This window comes from Lithobates pipiens, unplaced genomic scaffold (assembly GCF_037356315.1).
Source record: "Lithobates pipiens isolate NorthernLeopardFrog02 unplaced genomic scaffold, aLitPip1_a1.2 Scaffold_18, whole genome shotgun sequence".
In the NCBI taxonomy this organism is placed as follows: Eukaryota; Metazoa; Chordata; class Amphibia; order Anura; family Ranidae; genus Lithobates; species Lithobates pipiens.
Genome location: NW_027507758.1, coordinates 388,187,372 through 388,214,336, shown reverse-complemented (window position 1 = coordinate 388,214,336; position 26,965 = coordinate 388,187,372). Strand labels below are relative to the sequence as shown.

General features: G+C 44.3%; 1 long non-coding RNA gene across 1 annotated transcript; it reads right to left on the bottom strand.

Annotated features, from left to right (window-relative positions):
* Positions 1-2,074: 2,074 nt before the first annotated feature.
* Positions 2,075-9,162, bottom strand: LOC143990182 (uncharacterized). The gene is made up of 3 exons (XR_013277202.1): positions 9,098-9,162; positions 2,401-2,510; positions 2,075-2,245 (listed from the first exon to the last, which is right to left on the bottom strand). It is a non-coding gene; the product is annotated as an uncharacterized LOC143990182 (long non-coding RNA).
* Positions 9,163-26,965: the final 17,803 nt, after the last annotated feature.

Below are 26,965 nucleotides of genomic sequence, written 5' to 3'. Positions count from 1 at the left end.
CACATTAGGACACATGGCACATCAGGGCACGGGGCACATTATGGCACGTCAGGGCACATTATGGGGCACATCAGGGCACATTATGGGGCACATAGCACATCAGGGCATGGGGCACATTAGGGCATGGGGCATATAGCACTCAGGGCATGGGGCACATTAGGGCATGGGGCACATAGCACTCAGGGCACAGGGCACATCTGGGGGCACATTAGAGGGCACATGAGGGGATCTTACTTGCCAGTATGCAGAGTAGTGCAGGAAGCGCTTGTCTGTAGTAAGTTCTCTCTCTCATATCATGCAGCGCCTATCTGTAATAGGTTCTCTCTCTTGTCACTCAGCATTGTTCACTCCCCGACGGCCCCTCCTCTCTTCTTGTCTATCCCAGAGGATGTCACAAGCCAATGGGGATAGACCAGAAGAGAGGAGGGGCCGCTGGGGTGCGAACAGCGCTGAGTGACAAGAGAGAGAACCTATTACAGACCGGCGCTTCCTGTGCTAATCTGCATACATCTCATTCGGCACGGGCGGCTCTAGTCCTGCAAAGGGAACGGCGTTCCTGCTGTGAAAAAAGTGCAGGGACGCCGTTTCCACGCGTTCCAGCAGGACTCGAGCCCTGCATATAAACCAAGACTTACAAATGAATACACAAAAGACATACAAACCATAGTAGATTCTTGAATTTTCCAATATATATTAAAAATCTTCGACCAAAATAAAAAACTGTTGGACAATAGTACCATATGTGTGAGATTGTACCTCTTGCACTAAGACACATCATGTCTCTTGTTTTTCAGCATTAATTTTCTGCATGTCTACCAGATATCAATACCATCTTACTAATATTTTGTAATTTCTCTCTTGATATCTGGCTGATATGGACAATTTATAAATGAAGAGGAACGACTTTTCCCATTCAGAACTGGAAATTGTCACCTCTAATTCTTCTTCCTGTTTGGTTGAATATGTTAGTTCTTCACCTACATTTTTAGGAAAATAATATTTATAGATGGTAGCATGTGTTGGTTTTTGCTCTTGTAGTATTATTGTTCAAATTCAGTTAATGGTCTATCTAATGGAGATTTTTTTGTCAAAGATTATATATATGTTTGTAGTTGATGTTGCATCCATTTAGTTCTAAACTCCAAACCCAAATAGCTTAACGAGGGGAATTTGCCATCTACCTAGGTCTGGACAAGTTTAAAATCTTCACCTCTATGCAATTTTAAGAAGACTGTTACTTTATTCATCAATGGAAATTCAGGATTAGAAAATAAAGGTGTCATAGGCCCAATCTGAGTAGGTAAACATTTATTCTTCAACAATAAATCCCATACCCTTAGTGTTGAATAGACCAAAAATGGCATCTAACTCATGGCAGGTCAGGAATTAATAGCAACCCGTGGTAATGATTTCAATTTCATGGCAATGATATCCTCTTCCAATTTTACCCATTGCTTACAGTTCTCACTATGAAACCAATCCACTATCCTGGTAATAAATGCAGAGTGTAGATATATTGTAAAATCTGGGAGAGCTAAGCCCCCGTTCTTCTTTGTCCTAGTTAATATGTCTCTTCTTATTTGAGGGGTTCTATGTGGCCCATATAAAACTCCCTATATCTCTATATAATTGGTCCAGTAAAATTGTTGGGAAAAATATTGGAATTGATTGAAATATGTATAGTAATTTTGGTAATATATCAATTTTTTAATTATCGGAGAGTAATTTAATTCTTGAAGCTTAGTTAGGTCTCGAGGGATAAATATCCCTAGATATTTAATGATGATTTTTTGCCATTTGAAAGAAAATTTTCATTGCAGACGACCTTGAATTTTATTTGGTAATGTAATATTTAATGCTTCATATTTACAGTAATTGACTTTAAAATTACTGACAAAATGATTACACAGGAAAGGGTGTGTCTGGTATGTCCTTAATAGTTAAGGCACCTCATCACGGTAATTAAATACAATGTGGATCAAACAGGGAAGGGATTATCACGGTGCCACAAAAAAATCGACAAGTACTTTTATAAAGAAAAATTTTATTCATACAAAATATACAAAATGTGGTTTAAGAAAGGAGCTGCCAGTACAAAGTATTTACATATCAATAAGGAAGCAAATTTTGATGACCAGCTGATAAGATGGTAAGTACCAGACCAACTTCTTCCCTACTAGTTTCGCCAACACATTGGCTTCATCAGGGGAGTAGAATAAAGTGATGATCAAAAATTGCTTTAGCACTAAAGAGAGAAAAAAAACAATAATATAATTATTAGAGTGGCCAGCTGTCTGCCTATAAAGGGTCCCAGCCCTAGCCACTCCTCCTCCTAACCCCTCCCCCACAGATGTCCCCAGGGAGGGTAATCCCCATACTATCAACACTCAAGCAACATACCATACGCATCAAGCGAGGCAGAATAGATCCTCCCAGGCGCCAAAAAACAGCCAGCAAACACAGCCAACACAAGGTGGCTGCAGGGTGCTTGAAGTGAAATAGTATAAAAGCTAGAGAAAAAAAAATATATAGTAAATTAAAAAGTAATATATTATGTATAGGCCAATAAGCTTAATTAATTTTATTTAAAAAAAAGCAAAAAAAATTATATATACATCTCTACACATAACAAAAATCTATTATAGATTGGAATAAACGGGGAGCTGATCAAACATATTGTTAATTGGCTCTAAGAGAATCAGATGGTTCAATTATCAAGACTAGTGATGGACGAACTTCCGACGGGACGTTTCGCGAATGCGGACCGCGAACCGTAACGTTTTACGGCGGGCCCCATTGACTTCAATGGGAGGCGAAATTTGTAAACCTACAGGTCAAATTTGCAGCCACAAAATAATTACTAGCTGTGCAAACATAGTCCCACCACATGGCCAATGACATAACACATGTATGAGGTGAATCTGGGATCGACAACTACAAGCATTCTTTTTTTATATGTGAAATTGTTGTGACAATTCAGGACTGTGGAGCACATGAAGGCAATGGAGTGGGAAGGTCAGGGTAAGCAAAGAAGAGGGTGCAGGAGATGATCACCAGCAGCGTGACATACAGCAATGACACTTGCACCGTGATCTGACACCAGCACCGTGATAGAGAGCACTGACATCAGCAGCGTGACATAAAGCACTAACACCAGCACCGTGATATACAGCACTGACAGCAGCACCGTGATAGAGAGCACTGACATCAGCAGCGTGACATACAGCAATGACACCTGCACCGTGATAGAGTGATCTGACACCAGCACCGTGATAGAGAGCACTGACATCAGCAGCGTGACATCAAGCACTAACACCAGCACCGTGATATACAGCACTGACAGCAGCACCGTGATATACAGCACTGACATCAGCAGCGTGACATACAGCAATGACACCTGCACCGTGATAGAGTGATCTGACACCAGCACCGTGATAGAGAGCACTGACATCAGCAGCATGACATAAAGCACTAACACCAGCACCGCGATATAGAGCACTGACACCAGCACCATGATATAGAGCACTGACATCAGCAGCGTGACATACAGCAATGACACCTGCACCGTGATAGAGTGATCTGACACCAGCACCATGATAGAGAGCACTGACATTAGCAGCGTGACATAAAGCACTAACACCAGCCTTGTGATATACAGCACTGACACCAGCACCATGATAGAGAGCACTGACATCAGCAGTGTGACATAAAGCACGCACACCAGCACCGTGATATACAGCACTGACACCAGCACCGTGATAGAGAGCACTAACACCTGCACCGTAAGCAGCCCCAGGAGGAAGTCCGCATAGCACAGGGATGGTGGGAGCCCCTCATAATGAGCATAGCACAGGGATGGTGGGAGCCCCTCTTATCGAGCATAGCATGGGGATGGTGGGAGCCCCTCATAATGAGCATAGCACAGGGATGGTGGGAGCCCCTCATAATATGCACAGCAGAGATACAGCCCCAGGAGGAAATCAGCACAGCACAGGGATGGTGGGAGACTCTAATAATAAGCAGCCCCAGGAGGATGTCAGCATAGCAAAGGGATGGTGGGAGCCCCTCATAATAATCAGCCCCAGGAGGAAGTCAGCACAGCACAGGGATGGTGGGAGCCCCTCATAATGAGCATAGCACAGGGATGGTGGGAGCCCCTCATAATATGCACAGCAGAGATACAGCCCCAGGAGGAAATCAGCACAGCACAGGGATGGTGGGAGACTCTAATAATAAGCAGCCCCAGGAGGATGTCAGCATAGCAAAGGGATGGTGTGAGCCCCTCATAATAATCAGCCCCAGGAGGAAGTCAGCACAGCACAGGGATGGTGGGAGCCCCTCATAATGAGCATAGCACAGGGATGGTGGGAGCCCCTCATAATATGCACAGCAGAGGTACAGCCCCAGGAGGAAGTCAGCACAGCACAGGGATGGTGGGAGCCCCTCATAATAAGCAGCCCCAGGAGGAAGTCAGCACAGCACAGGGATGGTGGGAGCCCCTCATAATAAGCAGCCCCAGTAGAAATATGACACCGCTCAACCTCTTCAAACAGGAGGGTACGGGCATATAGTACGGTGTGCTTTTTTTGGACAAGGAAGTGAGCCAAATGAAGAAAGAAGGTCTGTGTGCTCGATTAAAAAAAATGTTTATAGACATATACATGGTCTACTGGTCACATGTGTTGAATTCCTCCGAGATCCATGCCTCATTCATTTTTAGAAATGTGAGGTAGTTAACACTGTCGTGAGCTAGGTGACTACGCTTATCGGTCACGATCCCCCCTGCTGCGTTGAACGTCCTTTCGGACAGGACACTGGACGAGGGGCAAGCCAACAGTTTGATTGCAAATTGGGCAAGCTCTGGCCAGAGGTCAAGCCTGCCCACCCAGTAGTCCAGGGGTTCATCAGTCCTCAGAGCGTCCACATCGGCCGTTAACCCAATATAGTCGGACACTTGACGGTCTAGGCGTTCCCTGATGCTGGATCCGGATGACACCTGCCGATGGGTCAGCTGAAAGAATGACCTCATATCCGAAGTCACCAACACATCTTCAAACCGGCCTCTTCTTGCAGGCGCTGTTGGATTGGTACCCGCAACTCTTTCTCTGGGAGTGGGAATTGCTCCTCTGCCAGCGCACGCAAAAGCAGAATGCAGCATTTCTCAAAGCAAGGCCTGGAAGTGCTCCATTCTGACAGCCCTCTGTGACGGCGGTAACATTTCCGCCATTTTGTGTTTGTACCGGGGGTCTAAGTACATTGCCACCCAGTACTGGTCCTTGACCCTTATGCTTTTTATACGGGGGTCCGTATTAAAACACTGGAGCATGAAGGCCCCCATTTGCACTAAACTGGAAGCGGTGTGGTGGCCTGGCTCCTGCTCATCATCCAGGATAATTTCGTCCTCTTCATTCTTCTCTCCCCATCCATGCACAACAACAGGGATCCCAGAAAGGTTTAAAGCATGCTCTTCTTGCTCCTCCTCATCCGCCCCGGCACCATCCTCCTCTGACTCCTCTTCAGACTCCTGTTGTTCACTTGTCTCAGATAGAGTAGCCCCCCCTGGGAATTCATCCAGCATTGCGACTTTCTCATCTTCCCGCTCCTGCTCCTCCACAGCTTGATCAATGACACAACGCAATGCACGCTCCATAAAGAAGGCATAAGGTACCATGTCATTGATGGCACCATGGCTGTGACTGACCAGTTTGGTGATCTCCTCAAATGGCCGCAGAAGTCTGCATGCGTGGCGCATGAGCAGCCACTGACGCAGTGAAAAAAAACCCAGCTCCCCAGAACCTGTTCTGCCGCAGATTTCATACAGGTAGACATTAACTGCACGTTTCTGCTGGAGCAGCCTATCAAGCATATAGAAGGTTGAGTTCCATCGCGTCGGTAATCGCAAATAAGACGTCTGACCGGCAGATTGTGTCACCGCTGAATGTCAGCAAGGCGAGCCATGGCCGTGTAAGATCTTCTGAAATGGGCCGAGATTTTCCTTGCCTGCCGCAAGATGTCCTGGACCCCAGGGTATTTGACAAGGAATCGCTGCACGACCAATTTAAGACGTGTGCCATGCATGGCACGTGCGTCATTTTGCCCTGTTTCAATGCGCTAAGCAGATTGGCACTGTTATCACACACCACTTTACCAACTGTCAAATTGAGCGGTGTTAGCCACTGATCTGCCTGTGAACGCAAAGCTGAAAGGAGTGCCGGGCCAGTGTGGCTCTTGGTTTCCAGGCACAACAGATGCAGCACGGCATGGCAACGTCTCACCTGGCATGTCGAATAGGTTCTGGGGAGCTTGGGCGGCGCAGCGGAAGAGACGCTAGCAGCGGAAAAGGAGGAGTCAGCCGAGGAGGAGAGGGAGGAGGATGGAGTAGGAGGAGGAGGAGAAGAAGAGCCAGGCCCGCATGCAATCCGTGGCGGTAAAACCAAATCTACACGGGTGCCACGGGTTACATGCTTGACGGCCGTCAGAAGGTTCACCCAGTGGGCAGTAAAAGTGATATACCTTCCCTGCCCGTGTTTGCTAGACCACGTGTCTGTGGTCAGATGTATCTTGGCACCGACACTGTGTGCCAGAGATACATTCACTTGCCACTGAACATGGCCATATAGCTCTGGGATGCCCTTCTGTGAGAAATACTTCCTTCCTGGGACCTTCCATTGTGGTGTTCCAATGGCCACAAATTTTCGAAAGACCTCCGAGTCCACCAGTTTATATGGCAGTAGTTGGCGGGCTATCAGTTCTGACAAGCCAGCCGTCAACCGTTGGGCAAGAGGGTTATCCGGCGTCATCATTTTTTATGCTCGAACATTAGGCCCACGGAAGCCTGCCTTTTTGCAGAAAAACGTGAGCTTGGCATGATGGAAGGTGGAGTGGAGGACAATTGTGAGGAGAAAGGAGAAGGAGAAGTAGAAGACGAGGCTGGACGGTGAGAGCCTGGAGTGTGGCTTTGTGTGTTCAGTTGCTCCCACTGGGCTCGGTGATGGCTGCCCATGTGCCTTCTTAAGGTGGTCGTCCCTAGGTGAGTGTTAGGCTTACCACGACGAATGCGTTGACTGCAAAGATTGCAGATGGCAACGCTATTGTCAGCAGCGGACACGTTAAAAAAAGCCCACACTGCGGAGCCATGTGCCGGTGTCCTGGGAGCACCAGATGTGACCGTACATGGTCGATGACTCGTTCCTGATACATTTGCAGTCTGCTTTGTCCCTCCTGTGCAATGTAAGTTATTCCTGCTCCTCCTCCTTGGGCTGATCTGGGTACTGTCGTCAGACTGCTGAGTAGCGGTTGTTGCTACCTCCTCTTCCTGATCCAATACCAAGAGTGGCTGCGCATCAGAAATGTCTTGATATGGATCGGAAAATAATTCCTGTGACTCAAGCGGAAGGTATGTGGTGGTGGTGCTGTTGTTGGTAGTAGTGTCTTTCGGGGTGCACATAGCAGAGAGTGAAGAAGAGGGTGCAGATCGAGAGGATGAGGAGGGTGCAGAAGAGTAAGGCTGAGTGAGCCACTCAACCAAGTCTGGTGCGTCCTTTAAAGTAATTGAACGCACCTTCTGCAACTTCCTACTTTGGCTCAAGCCTGTTGCTCCTGCCCTACCCCTACCACCCCTGTGGAAGGGCCTGCCTCTTCCTCTGCCTGTCCTTTTTTAAATGACCCTGTGACAAAACTCTCAGTCCCTATACTGATAAAGGACTGCTGCAGTATAGGGCAGCAGTCAGCAGTAGTGCACCTCAACCCTATGTATTGTGGACCTATACCAGTCCTTAAGGAATAGCAGACTGTACCTCACTGAACCCTATGTACTGTAGCACCCTAGACCTTACCAGTCCTTATAAGGACCTTTGTGGAACAAGTAGGTTGTGAATGATTAGCAGACTGTACCTCAGTCCCTATACTGATAAAGGACTACTGCAGCAGAAGGGCAGCAGTATAATATTCCTTCTATATTTGGAAGAAAGAATATTATACATGTACAAGCCTATTACCATACCAGTCCTGAAAAGAACCTTTGTGGACCTAATAGTAACAGCTACTGATTAAACTGACTGTCCCTTACTGCCTCACACACAGCTTCCTGCCTGTCCCTATTTAAACTGACAAAACAGAGGCTGCTGCAACAATATCTTGAATAGCACTTTTGTGGACCTAATAGTAACAGCTAATGATTAAACTGACTGTCCCTGCAGCACACAGCGTACTGTCCCTCTCTCTACACTGACAAGAGACAGGCTGCTGCAACAATCAGTAGCACAGCAGTGCCTCAAACCTACATCCTGAACTACACCTAACACCTATACCAGTCCTGAAAAGAACTTTTGTGGACCAAATAGCTAGCGATTTGGGTCACTGCAATCTCTCCCTGCTCCACACAGCAACCTCTCCCTATAATGACAGAAGAAAGAATGTAAAATGGCCGCCGGATCGGGTCTATTTATAAGTTAGGGGGAATGCCCAAGTGTCCATGTGCTGTAATGTCTCAATTGGCTGTCCTGTACCCCATGATGGATGTGTCATCATAGGTCAAAGTTCTTTTACACAGTAAGCACGGAAGTCCACCGGGCGAACGGCGGCAATAGTCCGCCGATCGGGCGGACGGCGTACAGCCGAAATTCGCCACGAAACGACCACCGGGCGAACCGTTCGGCCATCCCTAATCAAGAGAGCCCGACAAGGCTAAATAAAACAAAACAAAAAGAAAGAATTTAATGCATAGAATACTTCAAGGATATGTGTCGCAAAAATAGAGTGTGTGAGAAAATAAAAATAATTAAAATAGAAAAAAAAACCCTCCCTAAATTCAAGTAGTGTATGACATAAAAAAAACGCCAGAATATTCATCAAAGTGAATAGTCATTTGCCAGGGAAACACTGTGTGAACCCAAGCCAATAATCACACATTTGTGAAGTGTGTGTTAAAAGACAACAGAGAGCAAAATAAGCTAAGCAGCGTATCTTCAGCAGCAGGAATAAAGAGTGAAACAGCCAGAGCCAGATTGTAGCTAAGCTAAAAGCCAGATATAACAACAAGCATAATAGTAGTAGAGAATGTAACAACTGTGACCAAATGTAACAAAACACTGAATACCTTTGAAACGTCATGTAATGTATCAGTGCCCGACAGCCAGCAGAAAAGGCAAATCAACTAGCCACTTATAAAGCCCCCCGCCTGATTGACAAGAAAATTGGCCAATCAGGAGCAGACACAAAGCAGCTAACACACCAATCCCGTTTGCAGTGCAAAGCCTACAAGCCCCATAATGCCTCGTGCAGGGATGCTATATAGTGCTGACACAACTGCATACAGCAGACAAACGTGGGTGTAGCAAAGCCATTAGAGCACTGGAACAAGCCAGTGTTCAGTGAGATGAAAGGCAAAGAATGTTAAAACTGCAGCAGGGGTGATGGTAGCCAAGAAATGGGCTGGCTGTAAACAAACAGACAGCCCCTGTGTGTCCATACAGCCACAGACTGCATAAGAAATAGCCACATTAGGCACCCAGAGAGCAATCCACCATGCATAACTGATACAAATAAATATGCAGAAAAGCGATGACGATATTAATGAGGAAGTAAACCCTGATGGGTTTACTTCCTCTTTTTTTCCCTGCAAAGGTAAAGCATAATGGACTACTATGCATCGCATAGTAGCTCATTATGTGTCACTTACCTGACACAGGAGCCAGCGAAGTCGCCGCTGATCCCTGTAGTCCGCCGCGTCCATCTTGCTGGTGGCGTCTCGCAGCTCCAACCAATGACAGCGGCGAAGCCGCGATGACGTCACTCCCGCGCATGCGCACGGGAGTCGCACCTCGCAGCTCCGCCGCTGTCATACGGCGAAGCCGCGATGACGTCACTCCCGCGCATGCGCACGGGAGTCGACAAATTTGGCAAATCCATTCTTGGATTTGCCGCATTTAGTGCGCATGCGCGCCGCTGTCTACGGCGCATGCGCCGTAGACAGCGGTGCCCATTTTCGGGCAAATATCTCCTAAACCATATAGGTTTAGGAGATATTGCTTGGACCTACAGGTAAGCCTTAATCTAGGCTTACCTATAGGTCCAAGTTGTTTGGAAGGGTTTACTTCCTCTTTAAGGGGGGGGGGACAAATGACAAATTTTAAAGGGGGTAGGACCGAGAAAGGCTGTGTGGGGCTCCATAAACACAGCCATTCAGCAACAGACAGCTGATCAATCACTGGGCACCCAATAAAAAACACATATCAATAAATATAGTTTTATTAGTGTTGTATTCAATTACATACATAAATACAAAATACAGTACTTGAACTGAATATTTGCTGTGTTTAATAATTCAAAAGAATAATATTATTATATACATTTTTCATGTAACAAAAAACAAAATAATATGAATATTAATATATAAACATAACAAAAAAATAAAAAAATAAATAAATAAAAATTGAGCAATTTTAAATCAGAACCCCGAAAAAACACTGGGTATTTGCAGAGCAGTGACATGGCCAATAAGGAGGTAAATGGTAAATACGGGACCGACAATCATATGGCGAATGCCAACCAATCAAAAGGAAGACAAAATTCTGCCTAGCCTATTATAAAGTTTACAAAAATAAACAACGTAACAAACACATTTATAGAAAAGATTTAAAGCTAATATATTCATTGAGTCCTGGATACTTAATAGCATCTAGGTTATGGATCCATTTTGTCTCAAGCTGTATCAATACCACCGCCTCGAGCATGTAAAAGAACATGCTCCAATGCGGGTCATAGTTATGTTGATGAGCAATATGCCTGTTGAGGGCAGTGGTGGTAAGTGTTTTGTATAATGGCTCAATATGATCTTGTATACGTTTCGAAAATGGTCTTTTCGTCTTACCGACATAAAAACAACCACAAATACAAATTGCTAGATAAATCCTAAGTTTTACCGTATGGGTTTTGCCATTGGGAAGATCAATATCTCTAAAGTTAGGGATAAATGAACATATTTCGCAATGACCACAGGAAAAAGTTCCAAATTTGGAAGCATTGGTCGACCCTTTGTGTGTGTGATGGCTTGACACTAAACGGGCCCTCATAGATGGCGGTCGTCGGTAAGTACTTTCTGGGTAAGGTTTGACATATTTCTTGATAGTATTATCAGTGGTCAATAAGGGCCAAAATGTTTCAAGGATAGTTCTCATCTGGATGTGTTTCGAAAATTGTGTAACAACACAAACTGATTGATCAGATTTAGAAGATTTCTTAGAATGAACAAGGTCTCGCCTATTAAGTTTAACGACTCTGTTGAAAGCTCATTTCAACAAAGATCGACTATATCCTCTTTCCAAGAGTCTATCATATAAATCCTTGGAAGCCTTATAAAAATCCTCATCCAGAATGCAATTCCTCCTAATCCATAGAAATTGACTATAAGGAATACTGTCCAGTAAAGACTGTGGATGTGCACTTTTAGCATGTAAAATAGTGTTACCTGCAGAAGGTTTACGGTATAAAGATGAATGTAGGACTCCATCAGGACCCACATAGATCTGTAAATCCAGAAAGTTAATCCTGGATTGACTACATTCCATGGTAAATGTGAGATTGTAGGAATTAATAGCCAGTCGGTCAATCAGCTGTGACAGTTGATCCCAAGTACAGGTCCAAAGTATGATAATGTCATCAATATATCTATGCCATGCCATGACATGCTGAAGTAACTCAGATAAAGAACTATCCGAGAATAAATCACTCTCTCACCCCCCGGTACAAGTTGGCATATGAGGGGGTGCATTTGGTCCCCATAGCCACACCTTGCACCTGGAGGAAGTGGGAGGGGCCAAACATGAATAAATTTCTTGTTAAGATGAACTGCAAAAGCTGAAGAATGAACTGGGCATATTAACTAAATTTTGGTCCACCTTCATTTAGTTGGTTTCCGATAACTTCAAAACCTTTGGCATGGGGGATGGAATTATATAAGCTCTTGACATCAAGAGCTACCAGCCAAGTGTTAGGAGGAATCCGTCAATAATATGTAATAAAGCAATAGTGTCTTGAACATAGGAGAACAGTGAAGTAACATGTGGATTAGGCTATTTATCACCAAAGCACTAGCGTTTTCTTTTAAACTTTGACAACCAGAAATAATAGGTAGTCTTGCAATGACTTATGTACCTTTGGAAGTGAATAAAAGGTAGGAATTTTTGGCTCTTTGACATTCAAGTAATTCCAGGTATTCAAATCAATCCTACCCAATTGGTAAGCTTTGAAAATTAAATTGTAATATTCAGTGGTGTCATTTTCAATTAAAGTCTTGGAGATAGGGCGATACCAATGACTATTGCCGAGGATGTCAAGGCACATAAGTTCATATGCCCGGACATCCATGACGACGACATTGCCGACCTTATCAGCCAGTTTAATAACCAACTCAGGATGACTTTGAAGATCTTTAAGAGCTTTGTGATGTCTCAAACGCAAATTATGCAGATGTAAGTCAACCAAGTCCAAGTTCTTAATTTCAAGGGTTATTTGTTGAACAAAGGCCCACAAGTAAGGGTTGTCCTGGAGTAATGGACATGTCCGAGACTTCAGTTTAAAAGAAAGTGGAGGGGGAAAGGACACACCAGGAGCAACCATACCAGGCGAAACAAAGCCTGGAAGGTTGCATTCCTCAGTGTGTCCCTCCTCCCATAAGTTCATCCATAGCCTGTAAGTCAGCTTCCAAAAATTCTGGAAAAGTAGACTCTAGGATACAGTAGGAGAGGGTTTGTCATAGATGACCTTAAATAATTATCGTCAAATCTATCAAGGTCCACAGTGGGACAAAAGGTAAGTCCAAGTTTTAACACTTCAACATGTTGAACAGATAATGGGACTGAAGAGAGGTTAAGAACCTCTAATCCTAGATTTCTCTGATTGTTAGTGGTGGAGGTAATGCAGGGTTCATTATCTGATCTGGATTTTTCCCTAAAAAAATAGGTGCCAATTTGGGGTCAATGGATTGAGTGCTGGTAGGGAACAAGGAAGATAAAGTAGGTTCACTAACCCGAGTTAGGGAGGGAGAAACTGGAGGGGGAGTGGGAGTGGTGGTTCCCAGTCGGGAGTGCATATGTGAAAGGGATACAGAGGGAATAGATGAAGGAGGTCTACCAAGAGCAAAAACAGGGGTAGACGATTGTGCCTTAGGGGGGTGAGTATGAACCAATGATGGCCCACGATTAAAGGACTGTCCAAATGTGCGGTGAAGAGAATCTGTGGAGGCCAGGGTGCGATCCCCCTTTCTTTTCTTGGATGTCCTATCCTGAGATAGATCCCTGTAAGTAGTAGAAGTTCAGACTCATATTGTTTGCATAATACCAAGATCATCTCAAAGGAGCACATTTGGAGATTGTGCTCCCATGATTGTTTAAGAGAGTCATTTATTTTTCTAATATTAGGAAATATTTGAATTCTAAGCCCCCAAGGGACAATAGAATTCTTTGAGTATTTTTCGAAATAGGACTTGTGCCAATAGATTCACACCTTTTTCTTCAGTAATTATTGCAATCTCATGAATGCCTGGTCTAAATCCGTATCAGAAATATTTGCCTCACTTGGCTGGGATGATTGACTGGGATGATTGGATCTTCGTCATAAGGCCATCACAGGCCTCACCACAGAAATGGGACATATCAACTGCTACTTACAAATTTGAACAGAAAAATGTTCAACTTGATGTCCGTATAGCTGTAAAAAAATAATTAGAAAAAGAGAAAAAAAAATGTTTTTGTTTAATTTCAATTGCATATTAATACAATAAAAAACACCGTCAAAAAGATAAGAAAATATATATGAAAAAAATTAGAAAAAAGAACAAACTACAAAAAGTATGTAAATATATATCTATAGGGGCAACCAGACATGAGTAAATGGTGCTTTCAACACCTAGATCGTGAAACAGGAAAGGGTGTGTCTGGTATGTCCTTAATAGATAAGGCACCTCGTCCCGGTAATTAAATACAATTTGGAGCAAACAGGGAAGGGATTATCACGGTGTCACAAATGAATCGACAAGTACTTTTATAAAGAAAATTTTTATTCATGCAAAATATTGTTTTTGCTCCAAACTGACAAAATTATTAAATTCTTGAATTCGATTTGGTATAGCCACTACCAGAGTAATATATAACAACAGATCGTCTGCATATGCTGACATTTTATATTCCTTTTCTTTAATTTTAATCCCTTGAATATCCAAATTATTATGAATGGCTGTAGTCAAATGTCCCATTACCAGTATGTATAACAAAGGGGATAAAGGGCATCCCTGTCAAGTTCCATTCAAAATTGTCACAGGATCTGAAAGATTTCTGTTTATCCGTACTTTAACCTTTAGATTATGATAAATGGCTATGATTTTCTCCAAGAGTTGTGGACCTATGCCCCATTGTTTCAGAGTTTCTTAAAAAAAGAAAAAAAAACACCATCCCACCCTGTCAAATGCCTTTTCGGCATTTTTTTTTAAATGAATTAAAAAGTTGAATTTAAACAGCAGAACTCAGTAATCAATGGGCACTATTGAAATCTACCATCTTGGAGGCAATTAGATTATGTCGGGCAAACTAGTCAGACTAAACAGTGGCAAAAAAAGCAATATGGTTCATTACAAAGGTAAGCAGGAAGGAGGAAAAATCAGCATGTAGGTTTTACAAGGAAACAAAAATTGTAGCTGATAGACAAAACAAGACCAGCCACATTATCTGTGCAGCCAAAGCACAGGGAGATGAGGAAATGCACTAAAAAAGGAGAAAAATACTTTTTTAGGTACATAAATTATGGGTAGAAAAAAACATGGAATCACAAAAATGAACACTGAGTATAACAGTTATGCTGAGAGAGACACGTATGTAGCAAACCCTTTAAACAATTACTTCTGTTCTGTTTAAAAGAAATAAAAGACACTAACAAAAATACGTTTAATATTGGTTTTGGCGATAAACGTTAATTTTCAGAATTTCTAAAGACAAAGGTAGCAGAGGAACTTCCGTAGCTAAAATTTAACAAAGCAATGGGTCCTGATGTTATGTAGAAAATAGGATTTTTATATACAGCTTACCTGTAAAATCCTTTTCTTGAGAGTACATCACGGGACACAGGAGCTTCATTACATAGTGGGTTATATAGGCACCTCTGGTGATTGGACACTGGCTAACCCCCAATTAAGGAGAATTCCTCCCCTATATAACCCCTTCCATATGGGAGGCACCTCAGTTTTGTAGCAAAGCAATAAGAAACCACGTAAAACCCAAGAAGGGTGGGAGCGCTGTGTCCCGTGATCTACTCTCAAGAAAAGGATTTTACAGGTAAACTGTATATAAAAATCCTATTTTCTTGATCATACATCACGGGACACAGGAGCTTCATTACATAGTGGGAGATCCCAAAGCAATGCTCAGTTTGAGGGGAGGGAGACACAGATCAGAAATATAGGCTGCTATGGACCAGAGGATCTAAACTGCAGCCTGCAGTACACTGTGCCCAAAGGCGGTATCCTCTTGCCCTCTGACATTCACCTGATAAAATCTGATGAATGTGTGGACTGATGACCAAGTTGCAGCCTTACAGATCTGAGCCAGGGAGGCCTGGTGATGCACTGCCCAAGAAGCACTTACAGCCCTAGTTGAGTGCGCTTTCACTTGAAAAGGAGGACTCTTCCCCTTTACACTATAGGCCTGAAGAATAACCTGTCTAATCCATTTTGAGAGAGTGGATTTCGATGCCGCTTGCCCCTTTCTAGGGCCTTCCGGGAAAATAAATAAGCAATCAGTCTTTCTTATTTGAGCAGTTGCCTGGAGATAGATACTGATTGCCCTTACCACATCTAAAGTGTGCAAAGACTCTTCTTCTGCAGACTGTGGATCTGGAAAAAAGGATGGTAGGATTACATCTTGATTGAAATGGAATCCTGAAACCACCATAGGCAGAAAGGACCTATTAGGACGCATTACTACCCGATCCTTATGAATAATTAGATAAGGTTCCTTGCTCGAGAGAGCTGCTAGTTCTGACACTCTTCTAGCCGAGGATATGGCTATCAAGAAAACCAATTTTTTAGTCAAAAGAACTAATGAAGCCAGATGCAAAGGTTCAAATGGTTGCCCCTGCAATGCCGAGAGAACCAGATTTAGATCCCATGGGCATACCGGCGGTTTGACTGGCGGCCTTAACTGCATAGCCCCCTGGATGAAAGTCCACACAAGGGAATGTGATGCAAGTGGCTTCTGGAAAAATACTGACAAGGTCGAAATCTGCACCTTGATAGTGCTTACGAGCAAATTTATTTCTAGGCCTGACTGGAGGAAAGCCAGGATCCTGCTAATGAAATACTTTCTAGGATGACATCCCCTGGGATCACACCAGGAAACATATGCCTTCCAGATTTTCTAGTAAATAAGCCTGGAGGCCGGCTTTCTGGCATTGACCAGAGTAGAAAGGACTGGCTCCAAAAGTCCACGATCTCTCAGAATGTGGGTCTCAGCAGCCAAACCGTTAAATTCAGGCTGTGTAAAGCAGGATGGTAAATTGGACCCTGCGAGAGCAGATCTGGCCGGAGAGGAAGGATCCACGGCCTGCCTACTGCCAACTTCATGATCTCTGCGTACCAAGGTCACCTGGGCCAAGCCGGGGCTACCAAAAGAACCGACTTTGTTTCCCTCTTGACTCTTCCCAGGAACCGTGACAGAAGCGGGTATGGTGGGAAGGCATAAATTAGATTGTACCAATCCCAGGGAACTGTCAGAGCATCTGACCCCTGAGCAAGTACATCTCTTGTCCTTGACACAAATTTGTCCAGCTTCCTGTTGAATCTGCATGCAAACAGATCTACGTCTGGAGTGCCCCACTTGTGACATATGTTCTGAAATATGTCGGGGTGTAGAGCCCATTCTCCTGGGCATAACTGTTGGCGGCTTAGAAAGTCCGCTTGCCAATTTTCCACTCCTGGAATGAAAACTGCAGAAAGGCATAGAACATGCCTTTCTGCCCAAGCAAGTATGCAATTCACCTCTCTTTGTGCAACCAGACTCCTGGTGCCACCCTGGTGATTTATATAGGCCACAGCTGTGGCATTGTCAGACTGAACTCGAACAGGGAGACCCTGTAGTCTGTAAGACCAGTTCATGAGGGCCATATAAACTGCCCGAATTTCCAGAATATTTATGGGCAATAACTTCTCAGTCGCAGACCATTTCCCCTGTGTGCTTAGCTCCTCCATCACTGCTCCCCAGCCCGTCAGGCTGGCATCTGTAGTTATAATCTTCCATGGAAGGGGAAGAAAAGTTTTGCCTTTCAGCAGATTCTTGGTCTGTAACCACCAAACGAGACTCTTGCGTGTCCCTGGGGATAGACACATAGGAAGGTCCAAGGCCTGGGGCTTCCTGTTCCAAGCCGCAAGGATGCATCTTTGCAAAGGCCTTGAGTGAAACTGGGCAAATGGAATGGCCTTGAAGGAGGCGACCATTTTCCCTAACAGTCTCATACACAACCGAATGGGGGAAATTCTTCTGCCCAGAATTAGGCGCACCAGAGCCCCTATAGCCATGGCCTTTGGCCTTGGTAGAAACACCCCGCCCCGAGTGGTGTCGATGACCATGCCCAGATACTCCAACCTGGTAGCAGGCTGTAGGGACGACTTTTCTAGGTTTATAATCCAACCTAGGTGTTTCAGATGTTCTAATGTTTTGGTAACACTGTGGTTCAAGAGCACTACTGTTTGCTCTATGAGTAGCAAATCGTCTAGATAAGCCATCACGGTTATACCCTGAGCTTTTAGGTTTGCCAAGAGAGGGTCTAGAATCTTTGTGAAGACTCAAGGAGCTGTAGCGGGACCGAACGGCAGGGCCACAAATTGAAAATGGCGCTGATCTACCGCGAGCCTTAGATACTTTTGATGTGCAGAAAAAATTGGCACATGAAGATATGCATCCTTGATATCTATCAATGCCATAAACTCTCCCCCTTGCAGGGAAGAGACCACAGAGTGTATTGACTGCATTCGGAAAGACCGGATGTGCAAAAACTGGTTCAGATCCTTCAGATCCAGGATAGGTCTGACACCTCCATTTGGCTTTGGAACGGTGAAGAGATTTGAGTAAAAGCCTGAACCCTGTTCTTTTGGGTCCACTTCCACTATCACCCCCTGGGATAGCAAGTGATCTAAGGCCAGAAGTAGCGGCTTTTGCTTTACTGGATCCTTGGGGATCCTTGACCTTAGGAAGCGAGAAGGTGGAATCTCCTGAAACTCTAGCTTGTAGCGCAGAGATATCGAGGAGGTTACCCACTTGTCCCGAATATCTTCCCGCCAGGCTTCTGCAAACTGCAGGAGCCTTCCCCCCACTCGGCCGAGTGGGGGCGCTCCTTCACAAGGAAGCTTTTGGGCTCTGCTTGGCAGGCTTTTGCCCCCAAGTCTTTTTCTGCCCCTGGGCATGACCTTGGGCCCTTCCTCTAGAGGGAGGTTGGGAAGGCCCTCGCCACTGCTTAGAGCTTGATGCTCCGGGAGAAAGAGAACGCCTAAATGATGGACGTTTGCTCTTTTTGATTGGAAGGAGAGTAAATTTACCCCCTGTAATCTTTTGGACAAATGTATCTAATTCCTCCCCAAATAAGCATTCCCCCTTAAACGGGAACCCAGTCAAATACTTATTACACGACAGCTCAGCTGCCCAATTTTTTAGCCATAGGGCCCTTCGCATGTGTACCAACAGGAGAGACAAACGAGATGCTTGTTGGACAGAATCCAAAATCGCATCAATCATAAAACGCAGAATTTGAGGAATTTCTGCATAATTCTCCACTTCCTCACTGGGAAGGAGGCCAAGCATCTGCTTAACCTGTTCCTTGAGGAACTGACACAACCCCACAGTTGCGACTGTAGGTTGCACTACAGCGCCAGCCATGGAAAAGGAGGCTTTCAATAACGTTTCCAGATTCTTATCAGTTGGATCCTTTAATACCTGAGCATTATCCAAAGGACAGGTCCGGTTTTTATTCACACAAGAAACAGCCGCATCAACAGATGGGACCCCCCATTTCTTGATGAAACTTTCCTCCAGAGGATAAAGCATAGAAAACCTTTTAGGAGGAGCAAACAGTTTATCGGGATGTTCCCAATCCTCATACAACAATTTATCCATTAAGGGAAAAATTGGAAAGGAAAAGGCAGTCTGTGGGATTCTCCTGACCCCCAGGGAAGAAACAGAGGATATACAAGTATATTGCGCTAAGAAAAACACAACAACCTACCGCAATTTTCACAGTGAAAACTGAAAAAATATATATACAGTGCTCCAAATGTGGACCAACAAGCATAAACATATGCTATTGACAAATTACATATACACATGAGAAATCAATAAAAAATAAATGACAATACTGTGAGTATAGCCAAAAAACACTTGAAAGCTGGACAACAGGGCAAAGAAGGGAGGGGGGGGGATGGAACGGGAAGGGGAAAAGAAAAAATTTAAAGAAAATATATTTCTTCTTTAAACACTACACACAGTTCAAGCCCGGCAGCCGTCTGGTGGAAACTGAAACCAGGTTCCCGGTGGCACTGTAGAGGATAAAAGAGAACAAGAGGCGCCTCTGGGTGTAGACTGTATACACTTTCTTTAATAAAATCCATGATAAAAAACACTCACATTGTAGCAGTTATAATCAGGAGGTGTATTAATCCCATGTAACTGAGGGGAAGAAAAGCCTCAGTGTGGTCATTCCAATGCGCTGTGGAGTCTTGTCAGAATGTTTCCGCTCGTGGTGGCCGTGCAGATGTCCATACAAGCCGGCGTTAGCGGGGCGCGTCCATCCGAGGCATTCTGACAAGACTCCACAGCGCTTTGGAATGACCACACTGAGGCTTCTCTTCCCCTCCGTTACATGGGATTAATACACCGCCTGATTATAACTGCTACAATGTGAGTGTTTTTTATCATGGATTTTATTAAAGAAAGTGTATACAGTCTACACCCAGAGGCGCCTCTTGTTCGCTTTTATCCTTTTAAGAAACAGAGGATGTAGCGGCCTCAGCAGCGGGCATTCTGAAAGTGGTACGCACCAACTCACTATAATATTGAACCTGCTTTCTGAGTGCCTGGGAGGAGGGGACTCTCTCCTCTTCCTCTGATTCATCTGACTGCTCTTGATCCCTATCCCATGATAGGGATCTCTCCTCATTGTCAGAGGTGTCACCTGAAAGAGGAATTTCAGCAGAGGGAGGGGATCTACCCCTTTTTCTGCTATCTTTTAGGGAAGCTGAAATAAAATTCATAATTCTCCCTTAAAAACCCTCCAATGTAGCCTTAAGGGAGTCTTCAGTGACTTACACTGGGGCTGAAACATTAGGAGAGGCTGCAAAACCTGACAGGGGCACTGACTCATCCTGTGAGGCTGGCTCCAGTCCTGCGGGGGGGATGGTAATCTACAGGCATCTTTAGGACCCCTAGACTTAGGCGGTGATTTACCAGTGCCCTTGTTACCTCCCCCTGAGACCCTCTTACGAGGAGACATAGTCCTAAGCTACAAAGCAGAGGTACTAGTACAAAAGTGCAATCACTGTTGTGCTACAAGTCTCACAATATATATATATATATATGCTGTAACAGCACAACCTGATGCTGAGTAGGTGTCTTAGGTTTGCCTGGATCCAATCCCCTAGGATGCTTACTGCCCACAGCTCTGTGTCCTCCACTTACAGCCCTCTGGCATTCTGGGCTTTTTAAAATTTCCACTTTGGCACCTGCGCAGTAAAGCGCCGTGCACGCCCGCAACCACACCCCCCCTTCCATTAGTATGGGAGCGCGCCCAGTGCATGTGCACATGCTTGCGTGCGCGCACGAGGACTGCCGGTCGTCCAAGGGGGGGAGAGGATCATCTATGGAGCCACGCGGGACCCCTAGACAACGTGAGATCTCTTTCTTACCTCTATTGTGGCAGAGTCTGCAGTGGAAGATGTGAGCCATCTGAAAACAGGCTTCACTGAGCGTGTGTATTTGAAAGTATGCATCAGGCTGCTCTTACTCCCTCTAGTGGTGGAAACCGGGTAAGACATACAACTACTCACATGAAGAAATCCACAATACATGATTTATATACGATTAACTTCTCTTACCTGTCCCCGCCGCAGGAATTGCTGAAAACAGACAGATTCCAGCCTTCACCCATCACGGCGGGCAGAGTTGTGCCAACCTTCAGGATTTTTTGGGTTCCTTCTTAGAAGAACCTCTTACCTGGACCTTGTAAATAACGCTGCCAGAAACTTTCGTGCCACTATGTAAATAGTACACCAAGTCTGGTTTTCCCATAGCCCAGTCTTCCAAAAGGAGAGGACTTACAGGCAAAACCTTGTTTCTTTGGATGACGAGGCCCGGGTACCATATCATCTTGGGAGTCAATTATCGGCCCGAGATATGGATCCGGTTAATATAGCCCCCAGACCCCCGCAGGAACCTGCACAGAGCTTTCTTCATAGCATATGTTTTACGTGACCAACCACCTTAGACACTGGCTAAAAAACTGAGGTGCCTCCCATATGGGAGGGGTTATATAAGGGAGGAATTCTCCTTAATTGGGGGTTAGCCAGTGTCCAATCACCAGAGGTGTCTATATAACCCACTATGTAATGAAGCTCCTGTGTCCCGTGATGTATGATCAAGAAAGTGTGATAGCGTTGCCCAATGGTGGACAATTAATAGTTTAAAAAAAATGGTGACTACCATAAATAATGAGTTATGGAAAAACGACTGTGCTATACGATTGCTATACACATTAATACATTGAAAAATAAGATGCATAAGCCCATATATGTTGAATTATATATAAAGTCCCCACAGTCCACACATAAAGTGTTCTAATGTATCTTCATTAGACATGTGCACACTGAAATATTTTGTCTCGGAATTTAGTTTTCGTCCAAAAAATACATTTATTTAGTTACTCCCGGAATTAGTTTCTACTTACCGTATATACTCGAGTATAGGCCGACCCGAATATAAGCCGAGGCCCCCAATTTACCCCCAAAAAACTGGAAAACTTATTGACTCGTGTATAAGCCGAGGGTGAGACATGGCTGTCCATCCCTGTGTGTCCGTCCATCCCTGTGTGTGTGTCCGTCCATCCATCCCTGTGTGTGTGTCCATCCATCCATCCATCCATCCATCCCTGTGTGTCCGTCCATCCATCCCTGTGTGTGTATCCATCCATCCCTGTGTGTGTGTGTGTGTGTGTGTGTGTGTGTGTGTGTGTGTGTGTGTGTGTGTGTGTGTATTCATCCATCCATCCATCCCTGTGTGTGTGTGTGTGTGTGTGTGTATCCATCCATCCATCCATCCATCCCTGTGTGTGTGTGTGTGTGTGTGTGTGTGTGTGTGTGTGTCCGTGCAGCCTTGTGTGTGTGTCCAGCCTACCTGTGTCCCAAGCCTCCGTCCCGAGCCGCCGTCGTCCCGAGCCTCCTCTGTCCCGTGCCTCCTCTGTCCCGTGCCTTCCGGTGTCCCGTGCCTCCTCTGTCCCGTGCCTCCTCCGCCCCGTGCCTCCTCCGTCCCGTGTCGTGCCGATGGATCGCCGCTCTTCTCGGCGGCCATTCTACGATTCAAAAGCTGCGCCTCCGTCCTCCGCCTGTGATAGGCGGAACACTCAATTTCCCAGCAGCCTGTGTTCCGCCTATCACGGACATCCTCTCATACTCGTCCGTATCACAGGCCGAGGCGGAGAAGGAGGCGCGGCTTTTGAATTTTAATGTCCGCCGTCTGTCTGCTCGATACGCTGATCGAGCAGTCAGACAGCGGTGACTCGAGTATAAGCCGAGGGGGCACTTTCAGCCTCAAAAAAGAGGCTGAAAATCTCGGCTTATACTCGAGTATATACGGTATTTTGTTTTGTTAAAAAATGCATTAGTTCCGAAAATCTGAAATAATTAAGGTCAAATCTGTCATTGAAGGCTCATAGTGTCTGTTGAATGTTCTAAGAAGATTTGATAGAGCAGCAAAACTATACGGCGCTGCAATCGTACATTTTTGGTCGAATGTTCCACCTACAAGCTATAGTAGAATTTGAATGTTGTATGACACTAGTAATTATATATATTAATTATTATTACTAGTCAACCAACATTAGAATTCTTCTAAAGCCTATGGGCGGAGAATTTGACCATGAATGTCCACTCGCAGCTACTGCTTCGTCGAATCTTCATGTGGAATCTTTTCTCTCTATGTCGAATAATCTTGGACTAATAGAGCTAAGGCACATGGACACAGATTGCTATTGTCAGCATCATGTCGAATCTCCTATCTATATCGAACTGTTGTCACAACAAAAACGAAAATAAAGCATTTGTTTACGTCTAAAATAAAAAATGGTGGTGCAGCGCTTCCAAAAAAATGGGACCTTACACGAAAATGTTATAGAGCTAATTATTCAGATGGAGATATGTCAGATGGTATATATTCAAACTAGTATGGTAAAGTAGTAAGGGAAAACTCTTATCCTAGTGTGGAAATTCTTCTATCAATAGTGCCTGCAACAGTGTGTACACAATAATAACTGTCACAATCCCAAGTGCAACTTATATCTCTATGATATAAAAATAGTGCTAAGTGCAAAACCACATACAGTGGTCTAACTATAAATCAGACTTCTATGACAGAAAGTGCTGAGTGCATTATAGCAAAACCAAAGTGACTGAAATATAAACAGTTACTGGCTATGTAAGCGCAAACTAGTGACAATAATAAAATGCAAAAAATGCAAAACTACAGTGCAAAAAATGCAAAACTACAGTGCAAAAAATGCAAGCAAGCAAAAATAAAGTGAAAAAAATGCAAACACAGTGCTTAGTGTAACATAAAATATTAATAAAAAACATATAATAATCGAACTATAGAACAAAACTCCATAAACAGAAAGTGCTGAGTGCAAAAAATTGGACTATATCCAGCTGTTAATGATGTGAACACAGTCCCGTGATGATGTTACATAAACATCTAAAGTGATTCTGTGCTGGGAAATATCTTAGAGGTTCTTCCTCCACATAAGTGATTCCACGCATAAGTGTGCACACTGGGTAATTACCTTCCCGCTATATAAAATATAGCTTATATGCAGCCTCCTCTTGGATATACCAGGAGTCTCAGGAAAGTGGGTGGAAGGGGGGGCCTCAGGGGGTCACTCTCAGATCTCCGTCACAGTATACTCCAGCAAGATGTTCCAATATAGCTCAGAGAATAAGTATAAGAGCAACCATAGTGTAGTATGTTTATAAAAATCACTACTTTATTAAAAGGTTAAAATTACTCACAAACGAAATGGGGTAAATAGGCAGCATTAGCAGCAAAACAGTTCAGATCGACCGCTCTGGTGCGAGCGTCACTTCCGGTCTCCGTATCCTACGCGTTACATCACTTCCAGTGACTTCAACTGGGATACCACTGTATGGGGTTTTGCACTTAGCACTATTTTTATATCATAGAGATATAAGTTGCACTTGGAATTGTGACAGTTATTATTGTGTACACACTGTTGCAGGCACTATTGATAGAAGAATTTCTACATTAGGATAAGAGTTCTCCCTTACTACTTTACCATACTAGTTTGAATATATACCATCTGACATATCTCCATCTGAATAATTAGCTCTATAACATTTCCGTGTAAGGTCCCATTTTTTTGGAAGCGCAGCACCACCATTTTTTCTTTTAGTCTATATACATGAGCTGGTGTCTCATGAAAGTGCTTGCGGCATCCACTAAATAAGAGCATTCCTCACAAATCCCATTTAAGCGCAGGAGTCCATTGAATATTTGTTTACGTCGCATCTTTCAGTTTTCGTTATCGTTTATTAAAACGATAACGAAAATACCCGAAATTCGGACAAAAATGCATTCGGATGAAAACTAATGCACATGTCTAATCTTCAAATGAAAAAACATCCATGTTGCCCTTTCAATATGTGAACCTATATGCAGTAGATTGTCTTTTTTTGTTTTTGTTTTTTGCTATTTTTGAGCTGCAATTTATAGTAGGTAAAATATGGACATCTATTTTTGTTAACTTAAAATTCACCAGAGAGGAACATGAGAACACAAATCTTTACTTAGACATAACTATAAAAATAATAGTGTACTTGTGTGGGAAACCTTTTACCAGAAACTCCTTCTTACTGTATATGACATTAGTTGTCATCCTAACTATATGATTAAGGTTATACCCAGAGGACAATTCATTAGGATCAAGAGGAACTGTACCTTTTTAGAAATTTTCGAACAAGAAAATGTAGGTTTAGGAGGGAGATTTATGGAAAGGGGATATGTTCGGGTAAGAGTCATATACATATGCAAAGAATATGGATAGAGATACTTTATTGTCATATTTTGGGGTCCCCAAGCGGGTTGCTGGTGTCAGTGCTGGTGTCAGTGCTCGCTATCTCGGTGCTGATGTCAGTGCTCTTTATCTCGATGCTGGTGTCAGTGCTCTCTATCTCGGTGCTGGTGTCAGTGCTCTCTATCTCGGTGCTGGTGTCAGTGCTCTCTATCTCAGTGCTGGTGTCAGTGCTCTCTATCACGGTGCTGGTGTGGTGTCAGTGCTCTCTATCTCGGTGCTGGTGTCAGTGCTCTCTATCATGGTGCTGGTGAGGTGTCAGTGCTCTCTATCTCAGTGCTGGTGTCAGTGCCCTCTATCTCGGTGCTGGTGTCAGTGATCTCTATCACGGTGCTGGTGTGGTGTCAGTGCTCTCTATCTCGGTGCTGGTGTCAGTGCACTCTATCTCAGTGCTGGTGTCAGTGCTCTCTATCTCCGTGCTGGTGTCAGTGCTCTCTATCACAGTGCTGGTGTGGTGTCAGTGCTCTCTATCTCTGTGCTGGTGTCAGTGCTCTCTATCTCGGTGCTGGTGTCAGAGTTCTCTATATCTAGGTGCTGGTGTCAGTGCTCAGTCTCTATCGCGTTGCTGGTGTCAGTGTGCTATCTCAGTGCTGGTGTCAGTGAGGGAGATAGCAGCGGAGAAGCCAAGCAGCAGGCAGTGCCAGCACCATGGCTGAGGATCAACACTGGACTGGCACCTCTGGACCACTGCAGTTGAGCCCTGCATAGGTGGGGGTAAGGGCCGGGTAGAGGGAGGGGTCAGGGGCTCAAGCACAGGTTGGCACACTGGGACACTGGCACAGGACTGCACTGCCCTGTGGCACTGATCATCTTCTGCACCCCCTTCATAGCCTGGCCTGACCTTGCCTCTCCTCCATGGCCTTCATGCGTTCCTGAATTGACAATATTTCACAGATACAAAAAAGAATGCTTGTCGTTGTCGATCCCAGATTCACTTAATACTTCTGGTATGTCAGTGTCCATGTTGTGGGACTATGTGTGCACAGCTAGTAAGTATTTTGTGGATGAAAATATGACCTGGAGGTTTTTAAGGTTCGCCTGCCATTAAAGTGATTGTGGTCTTCCGTGAACCTGCGGTTCGTGAACACGTGGGCACGTTCGTGGAGCGCATTCGCGATACGTCCCATCGGAAGTTTGTCCATCACTACTTATAACCCTTTTTCTGTAAATATTTTATTTGCACCATTTTGAGCCTTTCATTATTAAACCCTATTTTGAAAAGTATTAACATTGTTTTTAACGCTTTAATGCAAACTAAAAAGAACCCGTCTCTTGAAGAGCACTACTGTATAGTATAAATCCTCTGAGCGTAAATGTCTGTGGTGACAGTGTGTGTTACAGAGCTTTATTCTAAAATCATTGTTGGTACTACTAAGATTTGGAGTTTCCTCCTTCTTGGTAAAAAGGGATTGGTGGCCGTTTACAAGGTTAATTGCTTAATTAATGTAGCCCAGGGACAATCACACTGAAGCTGTTGGCACCTAGATTGTGTCCCGCAAGCTGGAAAATCTTTGTGCAGGGTGCAGCTGAGAGTGCCATTGTTGCCTAAGTAACAGCGCAGTGTGACATTGGCCAGTCTTTT